The sequence below is a fragment of the Electrona antarctica genome (assembly GCF_951216825.1).
Source record: "Electrona antarctica genome assembly, contig: SUPER_10_unloc_2, whole genome shotgun sequence".
NCBI classification, from domain to species: Eukaryota; Metazoa; Chordata; class Actinopteri; order Myctophiformes; family Myctophidae; genus Electrona; species Electrona antarctica.
Genome location: NW_027638777.1, coordinates 107,040 through 129,684, shown reverse-complemented (window position 1 = coordinate 129,684; position 22,645 = coordinate 107,040).

Here is a 22,645-nt window from a genome sequence, read left to right as displayed (position 1 = left end):
AAAAAGACGAAAATGACTCCGAGACGATGGGCTATAGCCCATGGTCTCGGAGTGATTTTTTGTCTTTTTTTTAAATCCTCAAAGATGATGCAAAACGGCATGCTATAGTATGCCGTTCGAGACCATGGGCTATAGCCCATCGCCATGGTCATAAATGATGAAAAACAAGGATTTGAAAAAAAGACGAAAATGACTCCGAGACGATGGGCTATAGCCCATGGTATCGGAGTGATTTTCGTCTTTTTTTCAAATCCTCAAAAATGATGGAAAACGGCATGCTATAGTATGCCGTTCGAGACCATGGGCTATATAGCCCATCGCCATGGTCATAAATGATGAAAAACAAGGATTTGAAAAAAAGACGAAAATGACTCCGAGACGATGGGCTATAGCCCATGGTCTCGGAGTGATTTTCGTCTTTTTTTCAAATCCTCAAAAATGATGGAAAACGGCATGCTATAGTATGCCGTTCGAGACCATGGGCTATAGCCCATCGCCATGGTCATAAATGATGAAAAACAAGGATTTGAAAAAAAGACGAAAATTACTCCGAGACGATGGGCTATAGCCCATGGTCTCGGAGTGATTTTTTGTCTTTTTTTTAAATCCTCAAAGATGATGCAAAACGGCATGCTATAGTATGCCGTTCGAGACCATGGGCTATAGCCCATCGCCATGGTCATAAATGATGAAAAACGAGGATTTGAAAAAAAGACGAAAATGACTCCGAGACGATGGGCTATAGCCCATGGTCTCGGAGTGATTTTCGTCTTTTTTTCAAATCCTCAAAAATGATGGAAAACGGCATGCTATAGTATGCCGTTCGAGACCATGGGCTATAGCCCATCGCCATGGTCATAAATGATGAAAAACAAGGATTTGAAAAAAAGTCGAAAATGACTCCGAGCCGATGGGCTATAACCCATGGTCTCGGAGTGATTTTCGTCTTTTTTTCAAATCCTCAAAAATGATGGAAAACGGCATGCTATAGTATGCCGTTCGAGACCATGGGCTATAGCCCATCGCCATGGTCATAAATGATGAAAAACGAGGATTTGAAAAAAAGACGAAAATGACTCCGAGACGATGGGCTATAGCCCATGGTCTCGGAGTGATTTTCGTCTTTTTTTCAACTCCTCAAAAATGATGCAAACCGGCATGCTATAGTATGCCGTTCGAGACCATGGGCTATAGCCCATCGCCATGGTCATAAATGATGAAAAACAAGGATTTGAAAAAAAGACGAAAATGACTCCGAGACGATGGGCTATAGCCCATGGTCTCGGAGTGATTTTTTGTCTTTTTTTCAAATCCTCAAAGATGATGCAAAACGGCATGCTATAGTATGCCGTTCGAGACCATGGGCTATAGCCCATCGCCATGGTCATAAATGATGAAAAACAAGGATTTGAAAAAAAGACGAAAATGACTCCGAGACGATGGGCTATAGCCCATGGTATCGGAGTGATTTTCGTATTTTTTTCAAATCCTCAAAAATGATGCAAAACGGCATGCTATAGTATGCCGTTCGAGACCATGGGCTATATAGCCCATCGCCATGGTCATAAATGATGAAAAACAAGGATTTGAAAAAAAGACGAAAATGACTCCGAGACGATGGGCTATAGCCCATGGTCTCGGAGTGATTTTTTGTCTTTTTTTCAAATCCTCAAAGATGATGCAAAACGGCATGCTATAGTATGCCGTTCGAGACCATGGGCTATAGCCCATCGCCATGGTCATAAATGATGAAAAACAAGGATTTGAAAAAAAGACGAAAATGACTCCGAGACGATGGGCTATAGCCCATGGTATCGGAGTGATTTTCGTATTTTTTTCAAATCCTCAAAAATGATGCAAAACGGCATGCTATAGTATGCCGTTCGAGACCATGGGCTATATAGCCCATCGCCATGGTCATAAATGATGAAAAACAAGGATTTGAAAAAAAGACGAAAATGACTCCGAGACGATGGGCTATAGCCCATGGTCTCGGAGTGATTTTCGTCTTTTTTTCAAATCCTCAAAAATGATGGAAAACGGCATGCTATAGTATGCCGTTCGAGACCATGGGCTATAGCCCATCGCCATGGTCATAAATGATGAAAAACAAGGATTTGAAAAAAAGACGAAAATGACTCCGAGACGATGGGCTATAGCCCATGGTCTCGGAGTGATTTTTTTTCTTTTTTTCAAATCCTCAAAGATGATGCAAAACGGCATGCTATAGTATGCCGTTCGAGACCATGGGCTATAGCCCATCGCCATGGTCATAAATGATGAAAAACAAGGATTTGAAAAAAAGACGAAAATGACTCCGAGACGATGGGCTATAGCCCATGGTATCGGAGTGATTTTCGTCTTTTTTTCAAATCCTCAAAAATGATGCAAAACGGCATGCTATAGTATGCCGTTCGAGACCATGGGCTATATAGCCCATCGCCATGGTCATAAATGATGAAAAACAAGGATTTGAAAAAAAGACGAAAATGACTCCGAGACGATGGGCTATAGCCCATGGTCTCGGAGTGATTTTCGTCTTTTTTTCAAATCCTCAAAAATGATGGAAAACGGCATGCTATAGTATGCCGTTCGAGACCATGGGCTATAGCCCATCGCCATGGTCATAAATGATGAAAAACAAGGATTTGAAAAAAAGACGAAAATGACTCCGAGACGATGGGCTATAGCCCATGGTCTCGGAGTGATTTTTTGTCTTTTTTTTAAATCCTCAAAGATGATGCAAAACGGCATGCTATAGTATGCCGTTCGAGACCATGGGCTATAGCCCATCGCCATGGTCATAAATGATGAAAAACGAGGATTTGAAAAAAAGACGAAAATGACTCCGAGACGATGGGCTATAGCCCATGGTCTCGGAGTGATTTTCGTCTTTTTTTCAAATCCTCAAAAATGATGGAAAACGGCATGCTATAGTATGCCGTTCGAGACCATGGGCTATAGCCCATCGCCATGGTCATAAATGATGAAAAACAAGGATTTGAAAAAAGACGAAAATGACTCCGAGACGATGGGCTATAGCCCATGGTCTCGGAGTGATTTTTTGTCTTTTTTTTAAATCCTCAAAGATGATGCAAAACGGCATGCTATAGTATGCCGTTCGAGACCATGGGCTATAGCCCATCGCCATGGTCATAAATGATGAAAAACAAGGATTTGAAAAAAAGACGAAAATGACTCCGAGACGATGGGCTATAGCCCATGGTATCGGAGTGATTTTCGTCTTTTTTTCAAATCCTCAAAAATGATGGAAAACGGCATGCTATAGTATGCCGTTCGAGACCATGGGCTATATAGCCCATCGCCATGGTCATAAATGATGAAAAACAAGGATTTGAAAAAAAGACGAAAATGACTCCGAGACGATGGGCTATAGCCCATGGTCTCGGAGTGATTTTCGTCTTTTTTTCAAATCCTCAAAAATGATGGAAAACGGCATGCTATAGTATGCCGTTCGAGACCATGGGCTATAGCCCATCGCCATGGTCATAAATGATGAAAAACAAGGATTTGAAAAAAAGACGAAAATGACTCCGAGACGATGGGCTATAGCCCATGGTCTCGGAGTGATTTTTTGTCTTTTTTTTAAATCCTCAAAGATGATGCAAAACGGCATGCTATAGTATGCCGTTCGAGACCATGGGCTATAGCCCATCGCCATGGTCATAAATGATGAAAAACGAGGATTTGAAAAAAAGACGAAAATGACTCCGAGACGATGGGCTATAGCCCATGGTCTCGGAGTGATTTTCGTCTTTTTTTCAAATCCTCAAAAATGATGGAAAACGGCATGCTATAGTATGCCGTTCGAGACCATGGGCTATAGCCCATCGCCATGGTCATAAATGATGAAAAACAAGGATTTGAAAAAAAGTCGAAAATGACTCCGAGCCGATGGGCTATAACCCATGGTCTCGGAGTGATTTTCGTCTTTTTTTCAAATCCTCAAAAATGATGGAAAACGGCATGCTATAGTATGCCGTTCGAGACCATGGGCTATAGCCCATCGCCATGGTCATAAATGATGAAAAACGAGGATTTGAAAAAAAGACGAAAATGACTCCGAGACGATGGGCTATAGCCCATGGTCTCGGAGTGATTTTCGTCTTTTTTTCAACTCCTCAAAAATGATGCAAACCGGCATGCTATAGTATGCCGTTCGAGACCATGGGCTATAGCCCATCGCCATGGTCATAAATGATGAAAAACAAGGATTTGAAAAAAAGACGAAAATGACTCCGAGACGATGGGCTATAGCCCATGGTCTCGGAGTGATTTTTTGTCTTTTTTTCAAATCCTCAAAGATGATGCAAAACGGCATGCTATAGTATGCCGTTCGAGACCATGGGCTATAGCCCATCGCCATGGTCATAAATGATGAAAAACAAGGATTTGAAAAAAAGACGAAAATGACTCCGAGACGATGGGCTATAGCCCATGGTATCGGAGTGATTTTCGTATTTTTTTCAAATCCTCAAAAATGATGCAAAACGGCATGCTATAGTATGCCGTTCGAGACCATGGGCTATATAGCCCATCGCCATGGTCATAAATGATGAAAAACAAGGATTTGAAAAAAAGACGAAAATGACTCCGAGACGATGGGCTATAGCCCATGGTCTCGGAGTGATTTTCGTCTTTTTTTCAAATCCTCAAAAATGATGGAAAACGGCATGCTATAGTATGCCGTTCGAGACCATGGGCTATAGCCCATCGCCATGGTCATAAATGATGAAAAACAAGGATTTGAAAAAAAGACGAAAATGACTCCGAGACGATGGGCTATAGCCCATGGTCTCGGAGTGATTTTTTGTCTTTTTTTTAAATCCTCAAAGATGATGCAAAACGGCATGCTATAGTATGCCGTTCGAGACCATGGGCTATAGCCCATCGCCATGGTCATAAATGATGAAAAACAAGGATTTGAAAAAAAGACGAAAATGACTCCGAGACGATGGGCTATAGCCCATGGTATCGGAGTGATTTTCGTCTTTTTTTCAAATCCTCAAAAATGATGGAAAACGGCATGCTATAGTATGCCGTTCGAGACCATGGGCTATAGCCCATCGCCATGGTCATAAATGATGAAAAACGAGGATTTGAAAAAAAGACGAAAATGACTCCGAGACGATGGGCTATAGCCCATGGTCTCGGAGTGATTTTCGTCTTTTTTTCAAATCCTCAAAAATGATGCAAAACGGCATGCTATAGTATGCCGTTCGAGACCATGGGCTATAGCCCATCGCCATGGTCATAAATGATGAAAAACAAGGATTTGAAAAAAAGTCGAAAATGACTCCGAGACGATGGGCTATAACCCATGGTCTCGGAGTGATTTTCGTCTTTTTTTCAAATCCTCAAAAATGATGGAAAACGGCATGCTATAGTATGCCGTTCGAGACCATGGGCTATAGCCCATCGCCATGGTCATAAATGATGAAAAACGAGGATTTGAAAAAAAGACGAAAATGACTCCGAGACGATGGGCTATAGCCCATGGTCTCGGAGTGATTTTCGTCTTTTTTTCAACTCCTCAAAAATGATGCAAACCGGCATGCTATAGTATGCCGTTCGAGACCATGGGCTATAGCCCATCGCCATGGTCATAAATGATGAAAAACGAGGATTTGAAAAAAAGACGAAAATGACTCCGAGACGATGGGCTATAGCCCATGGTCTCGGAGTGATTTTCGTCTTTTTTTCAACTCCTCAAAAATGATGCAAACCGGCATGCTATAGTATGCCGTTCGAGACCATGGGCTATAGCCCATCGCCATGGTCATAAATGATGAAAAACAAGGATTTGAAAAAAAGACGAAAATGACTCCGAGACGATGGGCTATAGCCCATGGTCTCGGAGTGATTTTTTGTCTTTTTTTCAAATCCTCAAAGATGATGCAAAACGGCATGCTATAGTATGCCGTTCGAGACCATGGGCTATAGCCCATCGCCATGGTCATAAATGATGAAAAACAAGGATTTGAAAAAAAGACGAAAATGACTCCGAGACGATGGGCTATAGCCCATGGTATCGGAGTGATTTTCGTATTTTTTTCAAATCCTCAAAAATGATGCAAAACGGCATGCTATAGTATGCCGTTCGAGACCATGGGCTATATAGCCCATCGCCATGGTCATAAATGATGAAAAACAAGGATTTGAAAAAAAGACGAAAATGACTCCGAGACGATGGGCTATAGCCCATGGTCTCGGAGTGATTTTCGTCTTTTTTTCAAATCCTCAAAAATGATGGAAAACGGCATGCTATAGTATGCCGTTCGAGACCATGGGCTATAGCCCATCGCCATGGTCATAAATGATGAAAAACAAGGATTTGAAAAAAAGACGAAAATGACTCCGAGACGATGGGCTATAGCCCATGGTCTCGGAGTGATTTTTTGTCTTTTTTTTAAATCCTCAAAGATGATGCAAAACGGCATGCTATAGTATGCCGTTCGAGACCATGGGCTATAGCCCATCGCCATGGTCATAAATGATGAAAAACAAGGATTTGAAAAAAAGACGAAAATGACTCCGAGACGATGGGCTATAGCCCATGGTATCGGAGTGATTTTCGTCTTTTTTTCAAATCCTCAAAAATGATGGAAAACGGCATGCTATAGTATGCCGTTCGAGACCATGGGCTATAGCCCATCGCCATGGTCATAAATGATGAAAAACGAGGATTTGAAAAAAAGACGAAAATGACTCCGAGACGATGGGCTATAGCCCATGGTCTCGGAGTGATTTTCGTCTTTTTTTCAAATCCTCAAAAATGATGCAAAACGGCATGCTATAGTATGCCGTTCGAGACCATGGGCTATAGCCCATCGCCATGGTCATAAATGATGAAAAACAAGGATTTGAAAAAAAGTCGAAAATGACTCCGAGACGATGGGCTATAACCCATGGTCTCGGAGTGATTTTCGTCTTTTTTTCAAATCCTCAAAAATGATGGAAAACGGCATGCTATAGTATGCCGTTCGAGACCATGGGCTATAGCCCATCGCCATGGTCATAAATGATGAAAAACGAGGATTTGAAAAAAAGACGAAAATGACTCCGAGACGATGGGCTATAGCCCATGGTCTCGGAGTGATTTTCGTCTTTTTTTCAACTCCTCAAAAATGATGCAAACCGGCATGCTATAGTATGCCGTTCGAGACCATGGGCTATAGCCCATCGCCATGGTCATAAATGATGAAAAACGAGGATTTGAAAAAAAGACGAAAATGACTCCGAGACGATGGGCTATAGCCCATGGTCTCGGAGTGATTTTCGTCTTTTTTTCAACTCCTCAAAAATGATGCAAACCGGCATGCTATAGTATGCCGTTCGAGACCATGGGCTATAGCCCATCGCCATGGTCATAAATGATGAAAAACAAGGATTTGAAAAAAAGACGAAAATGACTCCGAGACGATGGGCTATAGCCCATGGTCTCGGAGTGATTTTTTGTCTTTTTTTCAAATCCTCAAAGATGATGCAAAACGGCATGCTATAGTATGCCGTTCGAGACCATGGGCTATAGCCCATCGCCATGGTCATAAATGATGAAAAACAAGGATTTGAAAAAAAGACGAAAATGACTCCGAGACGATGGGCTATAGCCCATGGTATCGGAGTGATTTTCGTATTTTTTTCAAATCCTCAAAAATGATGCAAAACGGCATGCTATAGTATGCCGTTCGAGACCATGGGCTATATAGCCCATCGCCATGGTCATAAATGATGAAAAACAAGGATTTGAAAAAAAGACGAAAATGACTCCGAGACGATGGGCTATAGCCCATGGTCTCGGAGTGATTTTCGTCTTTTTTTCAAATCCTCAAAAATGATGGAAAACGGCATGCTATAGTATGCCGTTCGAGACCATGGGCTATAGCCCATCGCCATGGTCATAAATGATGAAAAACAAGGATTTGAAAAAAAGACGAAAATGACTCCGAGACGATGGGCTATAGCCCATGGTCTCGGAGTGATTTTTTGTCTTTTTTTTAAATCCTCAAAGATGATGCAAAACGGCATGCTATAGTATGCCGTTCGAGACCATGGGCTATAGCCCATCGCCATGGTCATAAATGATGAAAAACAAGGATTTGAAAAAAAGACGAAAATGACTCCGAGACGATGGGCTATAGCCCATGGTATCGGAGTGATTTTCGTCTTTTTTTCAAATCCTCAAAAATGATGGAAAACGGCATGCTATAGTATGCCGTTCGAGACCATGGGCTATAGCCCATCGCCATGGTCATAAATGATGAAAAACGAGGATTTGAAAAAAAGACGAAAATGACTCCGAGACGATGGGCTATAGCCCATGGTCTCGGAGTGATTTTCGTCTTTTTTTCAAATCCTCAAAAATGATGCAAAACGGCATGCTATAGTATGCCGTTCGAGACCATGGGCTATAGCCCATCGCCATGGTCATAAATGATGAAAAACAAGGATTTGAAAAAAAGTCGAAAATGACTCCGAGACGATGGGCTATAACCCATGGTCTCGGAGTGATTTTCGTCTTTTTTTCAAATCCTCAAAAATGATGGAAAACGGCATGCTATAGTATGCCGTTCGAGACCATGGGCTATAGCCCATCGCCATGGTCATAAATGATGAAAAACGAGGATTTGAAAAAAAGACGAAAATGACTCCGAGACGATGGGCTATAGCCCATGGTCTCGGAGTGATTTTCGTCTTTTTTTCAACTCCTCAAAAATGATGCAAACCGGCATGCTATAGTATGCCGTTCGAGACCATGGGCTATAGCCCATCGCCATGGTCATAAATGATGAAAAACAAGGATTTGAAAAAAAGACGAAAATGACTCCGAGACGATGGGCTATAGCCCATGGTATCGGAGTGATTTTCGTCTTTTTTTCAAATCCTCAAAAATGATGGAAAACGGCATGCTATAGTATGCCGTTCGAGACCATGGGCTATAGCCCATCGCCATGGTCATAAATGATGAAAAACGAGGATTTGAAAAAAAGACGAAAATGACTCCGAGACGATGGGCTATAGCCCATGGTCTCGGAGTGATTTTCGTCTTTTTTTCAAATCCTCAAAAATGATGCAAAACGGCATGCTATAGTATGCCGTTCGAGACCATGGGCTATAGCCCATCGCCATGGTCATAAATGATGAAAAACAAGGATTTGAAAAAAAGTCGAAAATGACTCCGAGACGATGGGCTATAACCCATGGTCTCGGAGTGATTTTCGTCTTTTTTTCAAATCCTCAAAAATGATGGAAAACGGCATGCTATAGTATGCCGTTCGAGACCATGGGCTATAGCCCATCGCCATGGTCATAAATGATGAAAAACGAAGAATTGAAAAAAAGACGAAAATGACTCCGAGACGATGGGCTATAGCCCATGGTCTCGGAGTGATTTTCGTCTTTTTTTCAAATCCTCAAAAATGATGCAAAACGGCATGCTATAGTATGCCGTTCGAGACCATGGGCTATAGCCCATCGCCATGGTCATAAATGATGAAAAACGAGGATTTGAAAAAAAGACGAAAATGACTCCGAGACGATGGGCTATAGCCCATGGTCTCGGAGTGATTTTCGTCTTTTTTTCAAATCCTCAAAAATGATGCAAAACGGCATGCTATAGTATGCCGTTCGAGACCATGGGCTATAGCCCATCGCCATGGTCATAAATGATGAAAAACAAGGATTTGAAAAAAAGTCGAAAATGACTCCGAGACGATGGGCTATAACCCATGGTCTCGGAGTGATTTTCGTCTTTTTTTCAAATCCTCAAAAATGATGGAAAACGGCATGCTATAGTATGCCGTTCGAGACCATGGGCTATAGCCCATCGCCATGGTCATAAATGATGAAAAACGAAGAATTGAAAAAAAGACGAAAATGACTCCGAGACGATGGGCTATAGCCCATGGTCTCGGAGTGATTTTCGTCTTTTTTTCAAATCCTCAAAAATGATGCAAAACGGCATGCTATAGTATGCCGTTCGAGACCATGGGCTATAGCCCATCGCCATGGTCATAAATGATGAAAAACGAGGATTTGAAAAAAAGACGAAAATGACTCCGAGACGATGGGCTATAGCCCATGGTCTCGGAGTGATTTTCGTCTTTTTTTCAAATCCTCAAAAATGATGGAAAACGGCATGCTATAGTATGCCGTTCGAGACCATGGGCTATAGCCCATCGCCATGGTCATAAATGATGAAAAACAAGGATTTAAAAAAAAATACGAAAATGACTCCGAGACGATGGGCTATAGCCCATGGTCTCGGAGTGATTTTCGTCTTTTTTTCAAATCCTCAAAAATGATGGAAAACGGCATGCTATAGTATGCCGTTCGAGACCATGGGCTATAGCCCATCGCCATGGTCATAAATGATGAAAAACGAGGATTTGAAAAAAAGACGAAAATGACTCCGAGACGATGGGCTATAGCCCATGGTCTCGGAGTGATTTTCGTCTTTTTTTCAAATCCTCAAAAATGATGCAAAACGGCATGCTATAGTATGCCGTTCGAGACCATGGGCTATAGCCCATCGCCATGGTCATAAATGATGAAAAAAGAGGATTTGAAAGAAAGAAAGACGAAAATGACTCCGAGACGATGGGCTATAGCCCATGGTCTCGGAGTGATTTTCGTCTTTTTTTCAAATCCTCAAAAATGATGGAAAACGGCATGCTATAGTATGCCGTTCGAGACCATGGGCTATAGCCCATCGCCATGGTCATAAATGATGAAAAACGAGGATTTGAAAAAAAGACGAAAATGACTCCGAGACGATGGGCTATAGCCCATGGTCTCGGAGTGATTTTCGTCTTTTTTTCAAATCCTCAAAAATGATGCAAAACGGCATGCTATAGTATGCCGTTCGAGACCATGGGCTATAGCCCATCGCCATGGTCATAAATGATGAAAAAAGAGGATTTGAAAGAAAGAGAGACGAAAATGACTCCGAGACGATGGGCTATAGCCCATGGTCTCGGAGTGATTTTTTGTCTTTTTTTCAAATCCTCAAAGATGATGCAAAACGGCATGCTATAGTATGCCGTTCGAGACCATGGGCTATAGCCCATCGCCATGGTCATAAATGATGAAAAACAAGGATTTGAAAAAAAGACGAAAATGACTCCGAGACGATGGGCTATAGCCCATGGTATCGGAGTGATTTTCGTATTTTTTTCAAATCCTCAAAAATGATGCAAAACGGCATGCTATAGTATGCCGTTCGAGACCATGGGCTATATAGCCCATCGCCATGGTCATAAATGATGAAAAACAAGGATTTGAAAAAAAGACGAAAATGACTCCGAGACGATGGGCTATAGCCCATGGTCTCGGAGTGATTTTCGTCTTTTTTTCAAATCCTCAAAAATGATGCAAAACGGCATGCTATAGTATGCCGTTCGAGACCATGGGCTATAGCCCATCGCCATGGTCATAAATGATGAAAAACAAGGATTTGAAAAAAAGACGAAAATGACTCCGAGACGATGGGCTATAGCCCATGGTCTCGGAGTGATTTTCGTCTTTTTTTCAAATCCTCAAAAATGATGGAAAACGGCATGCTATAGTATGCCGTTCGAGACCATGGGCTATAGCCCATCGCCATGGTCATAAATGATGAAAAACAAGGATTTGAAAAAAAGACGAAAATGACTCCGAGACGATGGGCTATAGCCCATGGTCTCGGAGTGATTTTCGTCTTTTTTTCAAATCCTCAAAAATGATGCAAAACGGCATGCTATAGTATGCCGTTCGAGACCATGGGCTATATAGCCCATCGCCATGGTCATAAATGATGAAAAACAAGGATTTGAAAAAAAGACGAAAATGACTCCGAGACGATGGGCTATAGCCCATGGTCTCGGAGTGATTTTTTGTCTTTTTTTCAAATCCTCAAAGATGATGCAAAACGGCATGCTATAGTATGCCGTTCGAGACCATGGGCTATAGCCCATCGCCATGGTCATAAATGATGAAAAACAAGGATTTGAAAAAAAGACGAAAATGACTCCGAGACGATGGGCTATAGCCCATGGTATCGGAGTGATTTTCGTCTTTTTTTCAAATCCTCAAAAATGATGCAAAACGGCATGCTATAGTATGCCGTTCGAGACCATGGGCTATATAGCCCATCGCCATGGTCATAAATGATGAAAAACAAGGATTTGAAAAAAAGACGAAAATGACTCCGAGACGATGGGCTATAGCCCATGGTATCGGAGTGATTTTCGTCTTTTTTTCAAATCCTCAAAAATGATGGAAAACGGCATGCTATAGTATGCCGTTCGAGACCATGGGCTATAGCCCATCGCCATGGTCATAAATGATGAAAAACAAGGATTTGAAAAAAAGACGAAAATGACTCCGAGACGATGGGCTATAGCCCATGGTATCGGAGTGATTTTCGTCTTTTTTTCAAATCCTCAAAAATGATGGAAAACGGCATGCTATAGTATGCCGTTCGAGACCATGGGCTATAGCCCATCGCCATGGTCATAAATGATGAAAAACGAGGATTTGAAAAAAAGACGAAAATGACTCCGAGACGATGGGCTATAGCCCATGGTCTCGGAGTGATTTTCGTCTTTTTTTCAAACCCTCAAAAATAATGCAAAACGGCATGCTATAGTATGCCGTTCGAGACCATGGGCTATAGCCCATCGCCATGGTCATAAATGATGAAAAACAAGGATTTGAAAAAAAGTCGAAAATGACTCCGAGACGATGGGCTATAACCCATGGTCTCGGAGTGATTTTCGTCTTTTTTTCAAATCCTCAAAAATGATGGAAAACGGCATGCTATAGTATGCCGTTCGAGACCATGGGCTATAGCCCATCGCCATGGTCATAAATGATGAAAAACAAGGATTTGAAAAAAAGTCGAAAATAACTCCGAGACGATGGGCTATAACCCATGGTCTCGGAGTGATTTTCGTCTTTTTTTCAAATCCTCAAAAATGATGCAAAACGGCATGCTATAGTATGCCGTTCGAGACCATGGGCTATATAGCCCATCGCCATGGTCATAAATGATGAAAAACAAGGATTTGAAAAAAAGACGAAAATGACTCCGAGACGATGGGCTATAGCCCATGGTCTCGGAGTGATTTTTTGTCTTTTTTTCAAATCCTCAAAGATGATGCAAAACGGCTTGCTATAGTATGCCGTTCGAGACCATGGGCTATAGCCCATCGCCATGGTCATAAATGATGAAAAACAAGGATTTGAAAAAAAGACGAAAATGACTCCGAGACGATGGGCTATAGCCCATGGTATCGGAGTGATTTTCGTCTTTTTTTCAAATCCTCAAAAATGATGCAAAACGGCATGCTATAGTATGCCGTTCGAGACCATGGGCTATATAGCCCATCGCCATGGTCATAAATGATGAAAAACAAGGATTTGAAAAAAAGACGAAAATGACTCCGAGACGATGGGCTATAGCCCATGGTATCGGAGTGATTTTCGTCTTTTTTTCAAATCCTCAAAAATGATGGAAAACGGCATGCTATAGTATGCCGTTCGAGACCATGGGCTATAGCCCATCGCCATGGTCATAAATGATGAAAAACAAGGATTTGAAAAAAAGACGAAAATGACTCCGAGACGATGGGCTATAGCCCATGGTATCGGAGTGATTTTCGTCTTTTTTTCAAATCCTCAAAAATGATGGAAAACGGCATGCTATAGTATGCCGTTCGAGACCATGGGCTATAGCCCATCGCCATGGTCATAAATGATGAAAAACGAGGATTTGAAAAAAAGACGAAAATGACTCCGAGACGATGGGCTATAGCCCATGGTCTCGGAGTGATTTTCGTCTTTTTTTCAAACCCTCAAAAATAATGCAAAACGGCATGCTATAGTATGCCGTTCGAGACCATGGGCTATAGCCCATCGCCATGGTCATAAATGATGAAAAACAAGGATTTGAAAAAAAGTCGAAAATGACTCCGAGACGATGGGCTATAACCCATGGTCTCGGAGTGATTTTCGTCTTTTTTTCAAATCCTCAAAAATGATGGAAAACGGCATGCTATAGTATGCCGTTCGAGACCATGGGCTATAGCCCATCGCCATGGTCATAAATGATGAAAAACAAGGATTTGAAAAAAAGTCGAAAATAACTCCGAGACGATGGGCTATAACCCATGGTCTCGGAGTGATTTTCGTCTTTTTTTCAAATCCTCAAAAATGATGGAAAACGGCATGCTATAGTATGCCGTTCGAGACCATGGGCTATAGCCCATCGCCATGGTCATAAATGATGAAAAACAAGGATTTGAAAAAAAGACGAAAATGACTCCGAGACGATGGGCTATAGCCCATGGTATCGGAGTGATTTTCGTCTTTTTTTCAAATCCTCAAAAATGATGGAAAACGGCATGCTATAGTATGCCGTTCGAGACCATGGGCTATAGCCCATCACCATGGTCATAAATGATGAAAAACGAGGATTTGAAAAAAAGACGAAAATGACTCCGAGACGATGGGCTATAGCCCATGGTCTCGGAGTGATTTTCGTCTTTTTTTCAAATCCTCAAAAATGCTGCAAAACGGCATGCTATAGTATGCCGTTCGAGACCATGGGCTATAGCCCATCGCCATGGTCATAAATGATGAAAAACAAGGATTTGAAAAAAAGTCGAAAATGACTCCGAGACGATGGGCTATAACCCATGGTCTCGGAGTGATTTTCGTCTTTTTTTCAAATCCTCAAAAATGATGGAAAACGGCATGCTATAGTATGCCGTTCGAGACCATGGGCTATAGCCCATCGCCATGGTCATAAATGATGAAAAACGAAGAATTGAAAAAAAGACGAAAATGACTCCGAGACGATGGGCTATAGCCCATGGTCTCGGAGTGATTTTCGTCTTTTTTTCAAATCCTCAAAAATGATGCAAAACGGCATGCTATAGTATGCCGTTCGAGACCATGGGCTATAGCCCATCGCCATGGTCATAAATGATGAAAAACAAGGATTTGAAAAAAAGACGAAAATGACTACGAGACGATGGGCTATAGCCCATGGTCTCGGAGTGATTTTCGTCTTTTTTTCAAATCCTCAAAAATGATGGAAAACGGCATGCTATAGTATGCCATTCGAGACCATGGGCTATATAGCCCATCGCCATGGTCATAAATGATGAAAAACAAGGATTTGAAAAAAATACGAAAATGACTCCGAGACGATGGGCTATAGCCCATGGTCTCGGAGTGATTTTCGTCTTTTTTTCAAATCCTCAAAAATGATGGAAAACGGCATGCTATAGTATGCCGTTCGAGACCATGGGCTATAGCCCATCGCCATGGTCATAAATGATGAAAAACAAGGATTTGAAAAAAAGACGAAAATGACTCCGAGACGATGGGCTATAGCCCATGGTCTCGGAGTGATTTTTTGTCTTTTTTTTAAATCCTCAAAGATGATGCAAAACGGCATGCTATAGTATGCCGTTCGAGACCATGGGCTATAGCCCATCGCCATGGTCATAAATGATGAAAAACAAGGATTTGAAAAAAAGACGAAAATGACTCCGAGACGATGGGCTATAGCCCATGGTATCGGAGTGATTTTCGTCTTTTTTTTAAATCCTCAAAAATGATGGAAAACGGCATGCTATAGTATGCCGTTCGAGACCATGGGCTATAGCCCATCGCCATGGTCATAAATGATGAAAAACGAGGATTTGAAAAAAAGACGAAAATGACTCCGAGACGATGGGCTATAGCCCATGGTCTCGGAGTGATTTTCGTCTTTTTTTCAAATCCTCAAAAATGATGCAAAACGGCATGCTATAGTATGCCGTTCGAGACCATGGGCTATAGCCCATCGCCATGGTCATAAATGATGAAAAACAAGGATTTGAAAAAAAGTCGAAAATGACTCCGAGACGATGGGCTATAAACCATGGTCTCGGAGTGATTTTCGTCTTTTTTTCAAATCCTCAAAAATGATGGAAAACGGCATGCTATAGTATGCCGTTCGAGACCATGGGCTATAGCCCATCGCCATGGTCATAAATGATGAAAAACGAGGATTTGAAAAAAAGACGAAAATGACTCCGAGACGATGGGCTATAGCCCATGGTCTCGGAGTGATTTTCGTCTTTTTTTCAAATCCTCAAAAATGATGGAAAACGGCATGCTATAGTATGCCGTTCGAGACCATGGGCTATAGCCCATCGCCATGGTCATAAATGATGAAAAACAAGGATTTAAAAAAAAAGACGAAAATGACTCCGAGACGATGGGCTATAGCCCATGGTCCCGGAGTGATTTTTTGTCTTTTTTTCAAATCCTCAAAGATGATGCAAGACGGCATGCTATAGTATGCCGTTCGAGACCATGGGCTATAGCCCATCGCTATGGTCATAAATGATGAAAAACAAGGATTTGAAAAAAAGTCGAAAATGACTCCGAGACGATGGGCTATAACCCATGGTCTCGGAGTGATTTTCGTCTTTTTTTCAAATCCTCAAAAATGATGCAAAACGGCATGCTATAGTATGCCGTTCGAGACCATGGGCTATATAGCCCATCGCCATGGTCATAAATGATGAAAAACAAGGATTTGAAAAAAAGACGAAAATGACTCCGAGACGATGGGCTATAGCCCATGGTCTCGGAGTGATTTTCGTCTTTTTTTCAAATCCTCAAAAATGATGCAAAACGGCATGCTATAGTATGCCGTTCGAGACCATGGGCTATAGCCCATCGCCATGGTCATAAATGATGAAAAACGAAGAATTGAAAAAAAGACGAAAATGACTCCGAGACGATGGGCTATAGCCCATGGTCTCGGAGTGATTTTCGTCTTTTTTTCAAATCCTCAAAAATGATGCAAAACGGCATGCTATAGTATGCCGTTCGAGACCATGGGCTATAGCCCATCGCCATGGTCATAAATGATGAAAAACAAGGATTTGAAAAAAAGTCGAAAATGACTACGAGACGATGGGCTATAGCCCATGGTCTCGGAGTGATTTTCGTCTTTTTTTCAAATCCTCAAAAATGATGGAAAACGGCATGCTATAGTATGCCGTTCGAGACCATGGGCTATAGCCCATCGCCATGGTCATAAATGATGAAAAACAAGGATTTAAAAAAAAATACGAAAATGACTCCGAGACGATGGGCTATAGCCCATGGTCTCGGAGTGATTTTCGTCTTTTTTTCAAATCCTCAAAAATGATGCAAAACGGCATGCTATAGTATGCCGTTCGAGACCATGGGCTATAGCCCATCGCCATGGTCATAAATGATGAAAAAAGAGGATTTGAAAGAAAGAAAGACGAAAATGACTCCGAGACGATGGGCTATAGCCCATGGTCTCGGAGTGATTTTTTGTCTTTTTTTCAAATCCTCAAAGATGATGCAAAACGGCATGCTATAGTATGCCGTTCGAGACCATGGGCTATAGCCCATCGCCATGGTCATAAATGATGAAAAACAAGGATTTGAAAAAAAGACGAAAATGACTCCGAGACGATGGGCTATAGCCCATGGTATCGGAGTGATTTTCGTATTTTTTTCAAATCCTCAAAAATGATGCAAAACGGCATGCTATAGTATGCCGTTCGAGACCATGGGCTATATAGCCCATCGCCATGGTCATAAATGATGAAAAACAAGGATTTGAAAAAAAGACGAAAATGACTCCGAGACGATGGGCTATAGCCCATGGTCTCGGAGTGATTTTCGTCTTTTTTTCAAATCCTCAAAAATGATGGAAAACGGCATGCTATAGTATGCCGTTCGAGACCATGGGCTATAGCCCATCGCCATGGTCATAAATGATGAAAAACAAGGATTTGAAAAAAAGACGAAAATGACTCCGAGACGATGGGCTATAGCCCATGGTCTCGGAGTGATTTTTTGTCTTTTTTTTAAATCCTCAAAGATGATGCAAAACGGCATGCTATAGTATGCCGTTCGAGACCATGGGCTATAGCCCATCGCCATGGTCATAAATGATGAAAAACAAGGATTTGAAAAAAAGACGAAAATGACTCCGAGACGATGGGCTATAGCCCATGGTATCGGAGTGATTTTCGTCTTTTTTTCAAATCCTCAAAAATGATGGAAAACGGCATGCTATAGTATGCCGTTCGAGACCATGGGCTATAGCCCATCGCCATGGTCATAAATGATGAAAAACGAGGATTTGAAAAAAAGACGAAAATGACTCCGAGACGATGGGCTATAGCCCATGGTCTCGGAGTGATTTTCGTCTTTTTTTCAAATCCTCAAAAATGATGCAAAACGGCATGCTATAGTATGCCGTTCGAGACCATGGGCTATAGCCCATCGCCATGGTCATAAATGATGAAAAACAAGGATTTGAAAAAAAGTCGAAAATGACTCCGAGACGATGGGCTATAAACCATGGTCTCGGAGTGATTTTCGTCTTTTTTTCAAATCCTCAAAAATGATGGAAAACGGCATGCTATAGTATGCCGTTCGAGACCATGGGCTATAGCCCATCGCCATGGTCATAAATGATGAAAAACGAGGATTTGAAAAAAAGACGAAAATGACTCCGAGACGATGGGCTATAGCCCATGGTCTCGGAGTGATTTTCGTCTTTTTTTCAAATCCTCAAAAATGATGGAAAACGGCATGCTATAGTATGCCGTTCGAGACCATGGGCTATAGCCCATCGCCATGGTCATAAATGATGAAAAACAAGGATTTTAAAAAAAAGACGAAAATGACTCCGAGACGATGGGCTATAGCCCATGGTCTCGGAGTGATTTTTTGTCTTTTTTTCAAATCCTCAAAGATGATGCAAGACGGCATGCTATAGTATGCCGTTCGAGACCATGGGCTATAGCCCATCGCTATGGTCATAAATGATGAAAAACAAGGATTTGAAAAAAAGTCGAAAATGACTCCGAGACGATGGGCTATAACCCATGGTCTCGGAGTGATTTTCGTCTTTTTTTCAAATCCTCAAAAATGATGCAAAACGGCATGCTATAGTATGCCGTTCGAGACCATGGGCTATATAGCCCATCGCCATGGTCATAAATGATGAAAAACAAGGATTTGAAAAAAAGACGAAAATGACTCCGAGACGATGGGCTATAGCCCATGGTCTCGGAGTGATTTTCGTCTTTTTTTCAAATCCTCAAAAATGATGCAAAACGGCATGCTATAGTATGCCGTTCGAGACCATGGGCTATAGCCCATCGCCATGGTCATAAATGATGAAAAAAGAGGATTTGAAAGAAAGAAAGACGAAAATGACTCCGAGACGATGGGCTATAGCCCATGGTCTCGGAGTGATTTTTTGTCTTTTTTTCAAATCCTCAAAGATGATGCAAAACGGCATGCTATAGTATGCCGTTCGAGACCATGGGCTATAGCCCATCGCCATGGTCATAAATGATGAAAAACAAGGATTTGAAAAAAAGACGAAAATGACTCCGAGACGATGGGCTATAGCCCATGGTATCGGAGTGATTTTTGTATTTTTTTCAAATCCTCAAAAATGATGCAAAACGGCATGCTATAGTATGCCGTTCGAGACCATGGGCTATATAGCCCATCGCCATGGTCATAAATGATGAAAAACAAGGATTTGAAAAAAAGACGAAAATGACTCCGAGACGATGGGCTATAGCCCATGGTCTCGGAGTGATTTTCGTCTTTTTTTCAAATCCTCAAAAATGATGGAAAACGGCATGCTATAGTATGCCGTTCGAGACCATGGGCTATAGCCCATCGCCATGGTCATAAATGATGAAAAACAAGGATTTGAAAAAAAGACGAAAATGACTCCGAGACGATGGGCTATAGCCCATGGTCTCGGAGTGATTTTTTGTCTTTTTTTTTATCCTCAAAGATGATGCAAAACGGCATGCTATAGTATGCCGTTCGAGACCATGGGCTATAGAACATCGCCATGGTCATAAATGATGAAAAACAAGGATTTGAAAAAAAGACGAAAATGACTCCGAGACGATGGGCTATAGCCCATGGTATCGGAGTGATTTTCGTCTTTTTTTCAAATCCTCAAAAATGATGGAAAACGGCATGCTATAGTATGCCGTTCGAGACCATGGGCTATAGCCCATCGCCATGGTCATAAATGATGAAAAACGAGGATTTGAAAAAAAGACGAAAATGACTCCGAGACGATGGGCTATAGCCCATGTTCTCGGAGTGATTTTCGTCTTTTTTTCAAATCCTCAAAAATGATGCAAAACGGCATGCTATAGTATGCCGTTCGAGACCATGGGCTATAGCCCATCGCCATGGTCATAAATGATGAAAAACAAGGATTTGAAAAAAAGTCGAAAATGACTCCGAGACGATGGGCTATAACCCATGGTCTCGGAGTGATTTTCGTCTTTTTTTCAAATCCTCAAAAATGATGGAAAACGGCATGCTATAGTATGCCGTTCGAGACCATGGGCTATAGCCCATCGCCATGGTCATAAATGATGAAAAACGAGGATTTGAAAAAAAGACGAAAATGACTCCGAGACGATGGGCTATAGCCCATGGTCTCGGAGTGATTTTCGTCTTTTTTTCAAATCCTCAAAAATGATGCAAAACGGCATGCTATAGTATGCCGTTCGAGACCATGGGCTATAGCCCATCGCCATGGTCATAAATGATGAAAAACAAGGATTTGAAAAAAAGACGAAAATGACTACGAGACGATGGGCTATAGCCCATGGTCTCGGAGTGATTTTCGTCTTTTTTTCAAATCCTCAAAAATGATGCAAAACGGCATGCTATAGTATGCCGTTCGAGACCATGGGCTATAGCCCATCGCCATGGTCATAAATGATGAAAAACAAGGATTTGAAAAAAAGTCGAAAATGACTCCGAGACGATGGGCTATAAACCATGGTCTCGGAGTGATTTTCGTCTTTTTTTCAAATCCTCAAAAATGATGGAAAACGGCATGCTATAGTATGCCGTTCGAGACCATGGGCTATAGCCCATCGCCATGGTCATAAATGATGAAAAACGAGGATTTGAAAAAAAGACGAAAATGACTCCGAGACGATGGGCTATAGCCCATGGTCTCGGAGTGATTTTCGTCTTTTTTTCAAATCCTCAAAAATGATGGAAAACGGCATGCTATAGTATGCCGTTCGAGACCATGGGCTATAGCCCATCGCCATGGTCATAAATGATGAAAAACAAGGATTTAAAAAAAAAGACGAAAATGACTCCGAGACGATGGGCTATAGCCCATGGTCTTGGAGTGATTTTTTGTCTTTTTTTCAAATCCTCAAAGATGATGCAAGACGGCATGCTATAGTATGCCGTTCGAGACCATGGGCTATAGCCCATCGCTATGGTCATAAATGATGAAAAACAAGGATTTGAAAAAAAGTCGAAAATGACTCCGAGACGATGGGCTATAACCCATGGTCTCGGAGTGATTTTCGTCTTTTTTTCAAATCCTCAAAAATGATGCAAAACGGCATGCTATAGTATGCCGTTCGAGACCATGGGCTATATAGCCCATCGCCATGGTCATAAATGATGAAAAACGAAGAATTGAAAAAAAGACGAAAATGACTCCGAGACGATGGGCTATAGCCCATGGTCTCGGAGTGATTTTCGTCTTTTTTTCAAATCCTCAAAAATGATGCAAAACGGCATGCTATAGTATGCCGTTCGAGACCATGGGCTATAGCCCATCGCCATGGTCATAAATGATGAAAAACAAGGATTTGAAAAAAAGTCGAAAATGACTACGAGACGATGGGCTATAGCCCATGGTCTCGGAGTGATTTTCGTCTTTTTTTCAAATCCTCAAAAATGATGGAAAACGGCATGCTATAGTATGCCGTTCGAGACCATGGGCTATAGCCCATCGCCATGGTCATAAATGATGAAAAACAAGGATTTAAAAAAAAATACGAAAATGACTCCGAGACGATGGGCTATAGCCCATGGTCTCGGAGTGATTTTCGTCTTTTTTTCAAATCCTCAAAAATGATGCAAAACGGCATGCTATAGTATGCCGTTCGAGACCATGGGCTATAGCCCATCGCCATGGTCATAAATGATGAAAAAAGAGGATTTGAAAGAAAGAAAGACGAAAATGACTCCGAGACGATGGGCTATAGCCCATGGTCTCGGAGTGATTTTTTGTCTTTTTTTCAAATCCTCAAAGATGATGCAAAACGGCATGCTATAGTATGCCGTTCGAGACCATGGGCTATAGCCCATCGCCATGGTCATAAATGATGAAAAACAAGGATTTGAAAAAAAGACGAAAATGACTCCGAGACGATGGGCTATAGCCCATGGTATCGGAGTGATTTTCGTATTTTTTTCAAATCCTCAAAAATGATGCAAAACGGCATGCTATAGTATGCCGTTCGAGACCATGGGCTATATAGCCCATCGCCATGGTCATAAATGATGAAAAACAAGGATTTGAAAAAAAGACGAAAATGACTCCGAGACGATGGGCTATAGCCCATGGTCTCGGAGTGATTTTTTGTCTTTTTTTTAAATCCTCAAAGATGATGCAAAACGGCATGCTATAGTATGCCGTTCGAGACCATGGGCTATAGCCCATCGCCATGGTCATAAATGATGAAAAACAAGGATTTGAAAAAAAGACGAAAATGACTCCGAGACG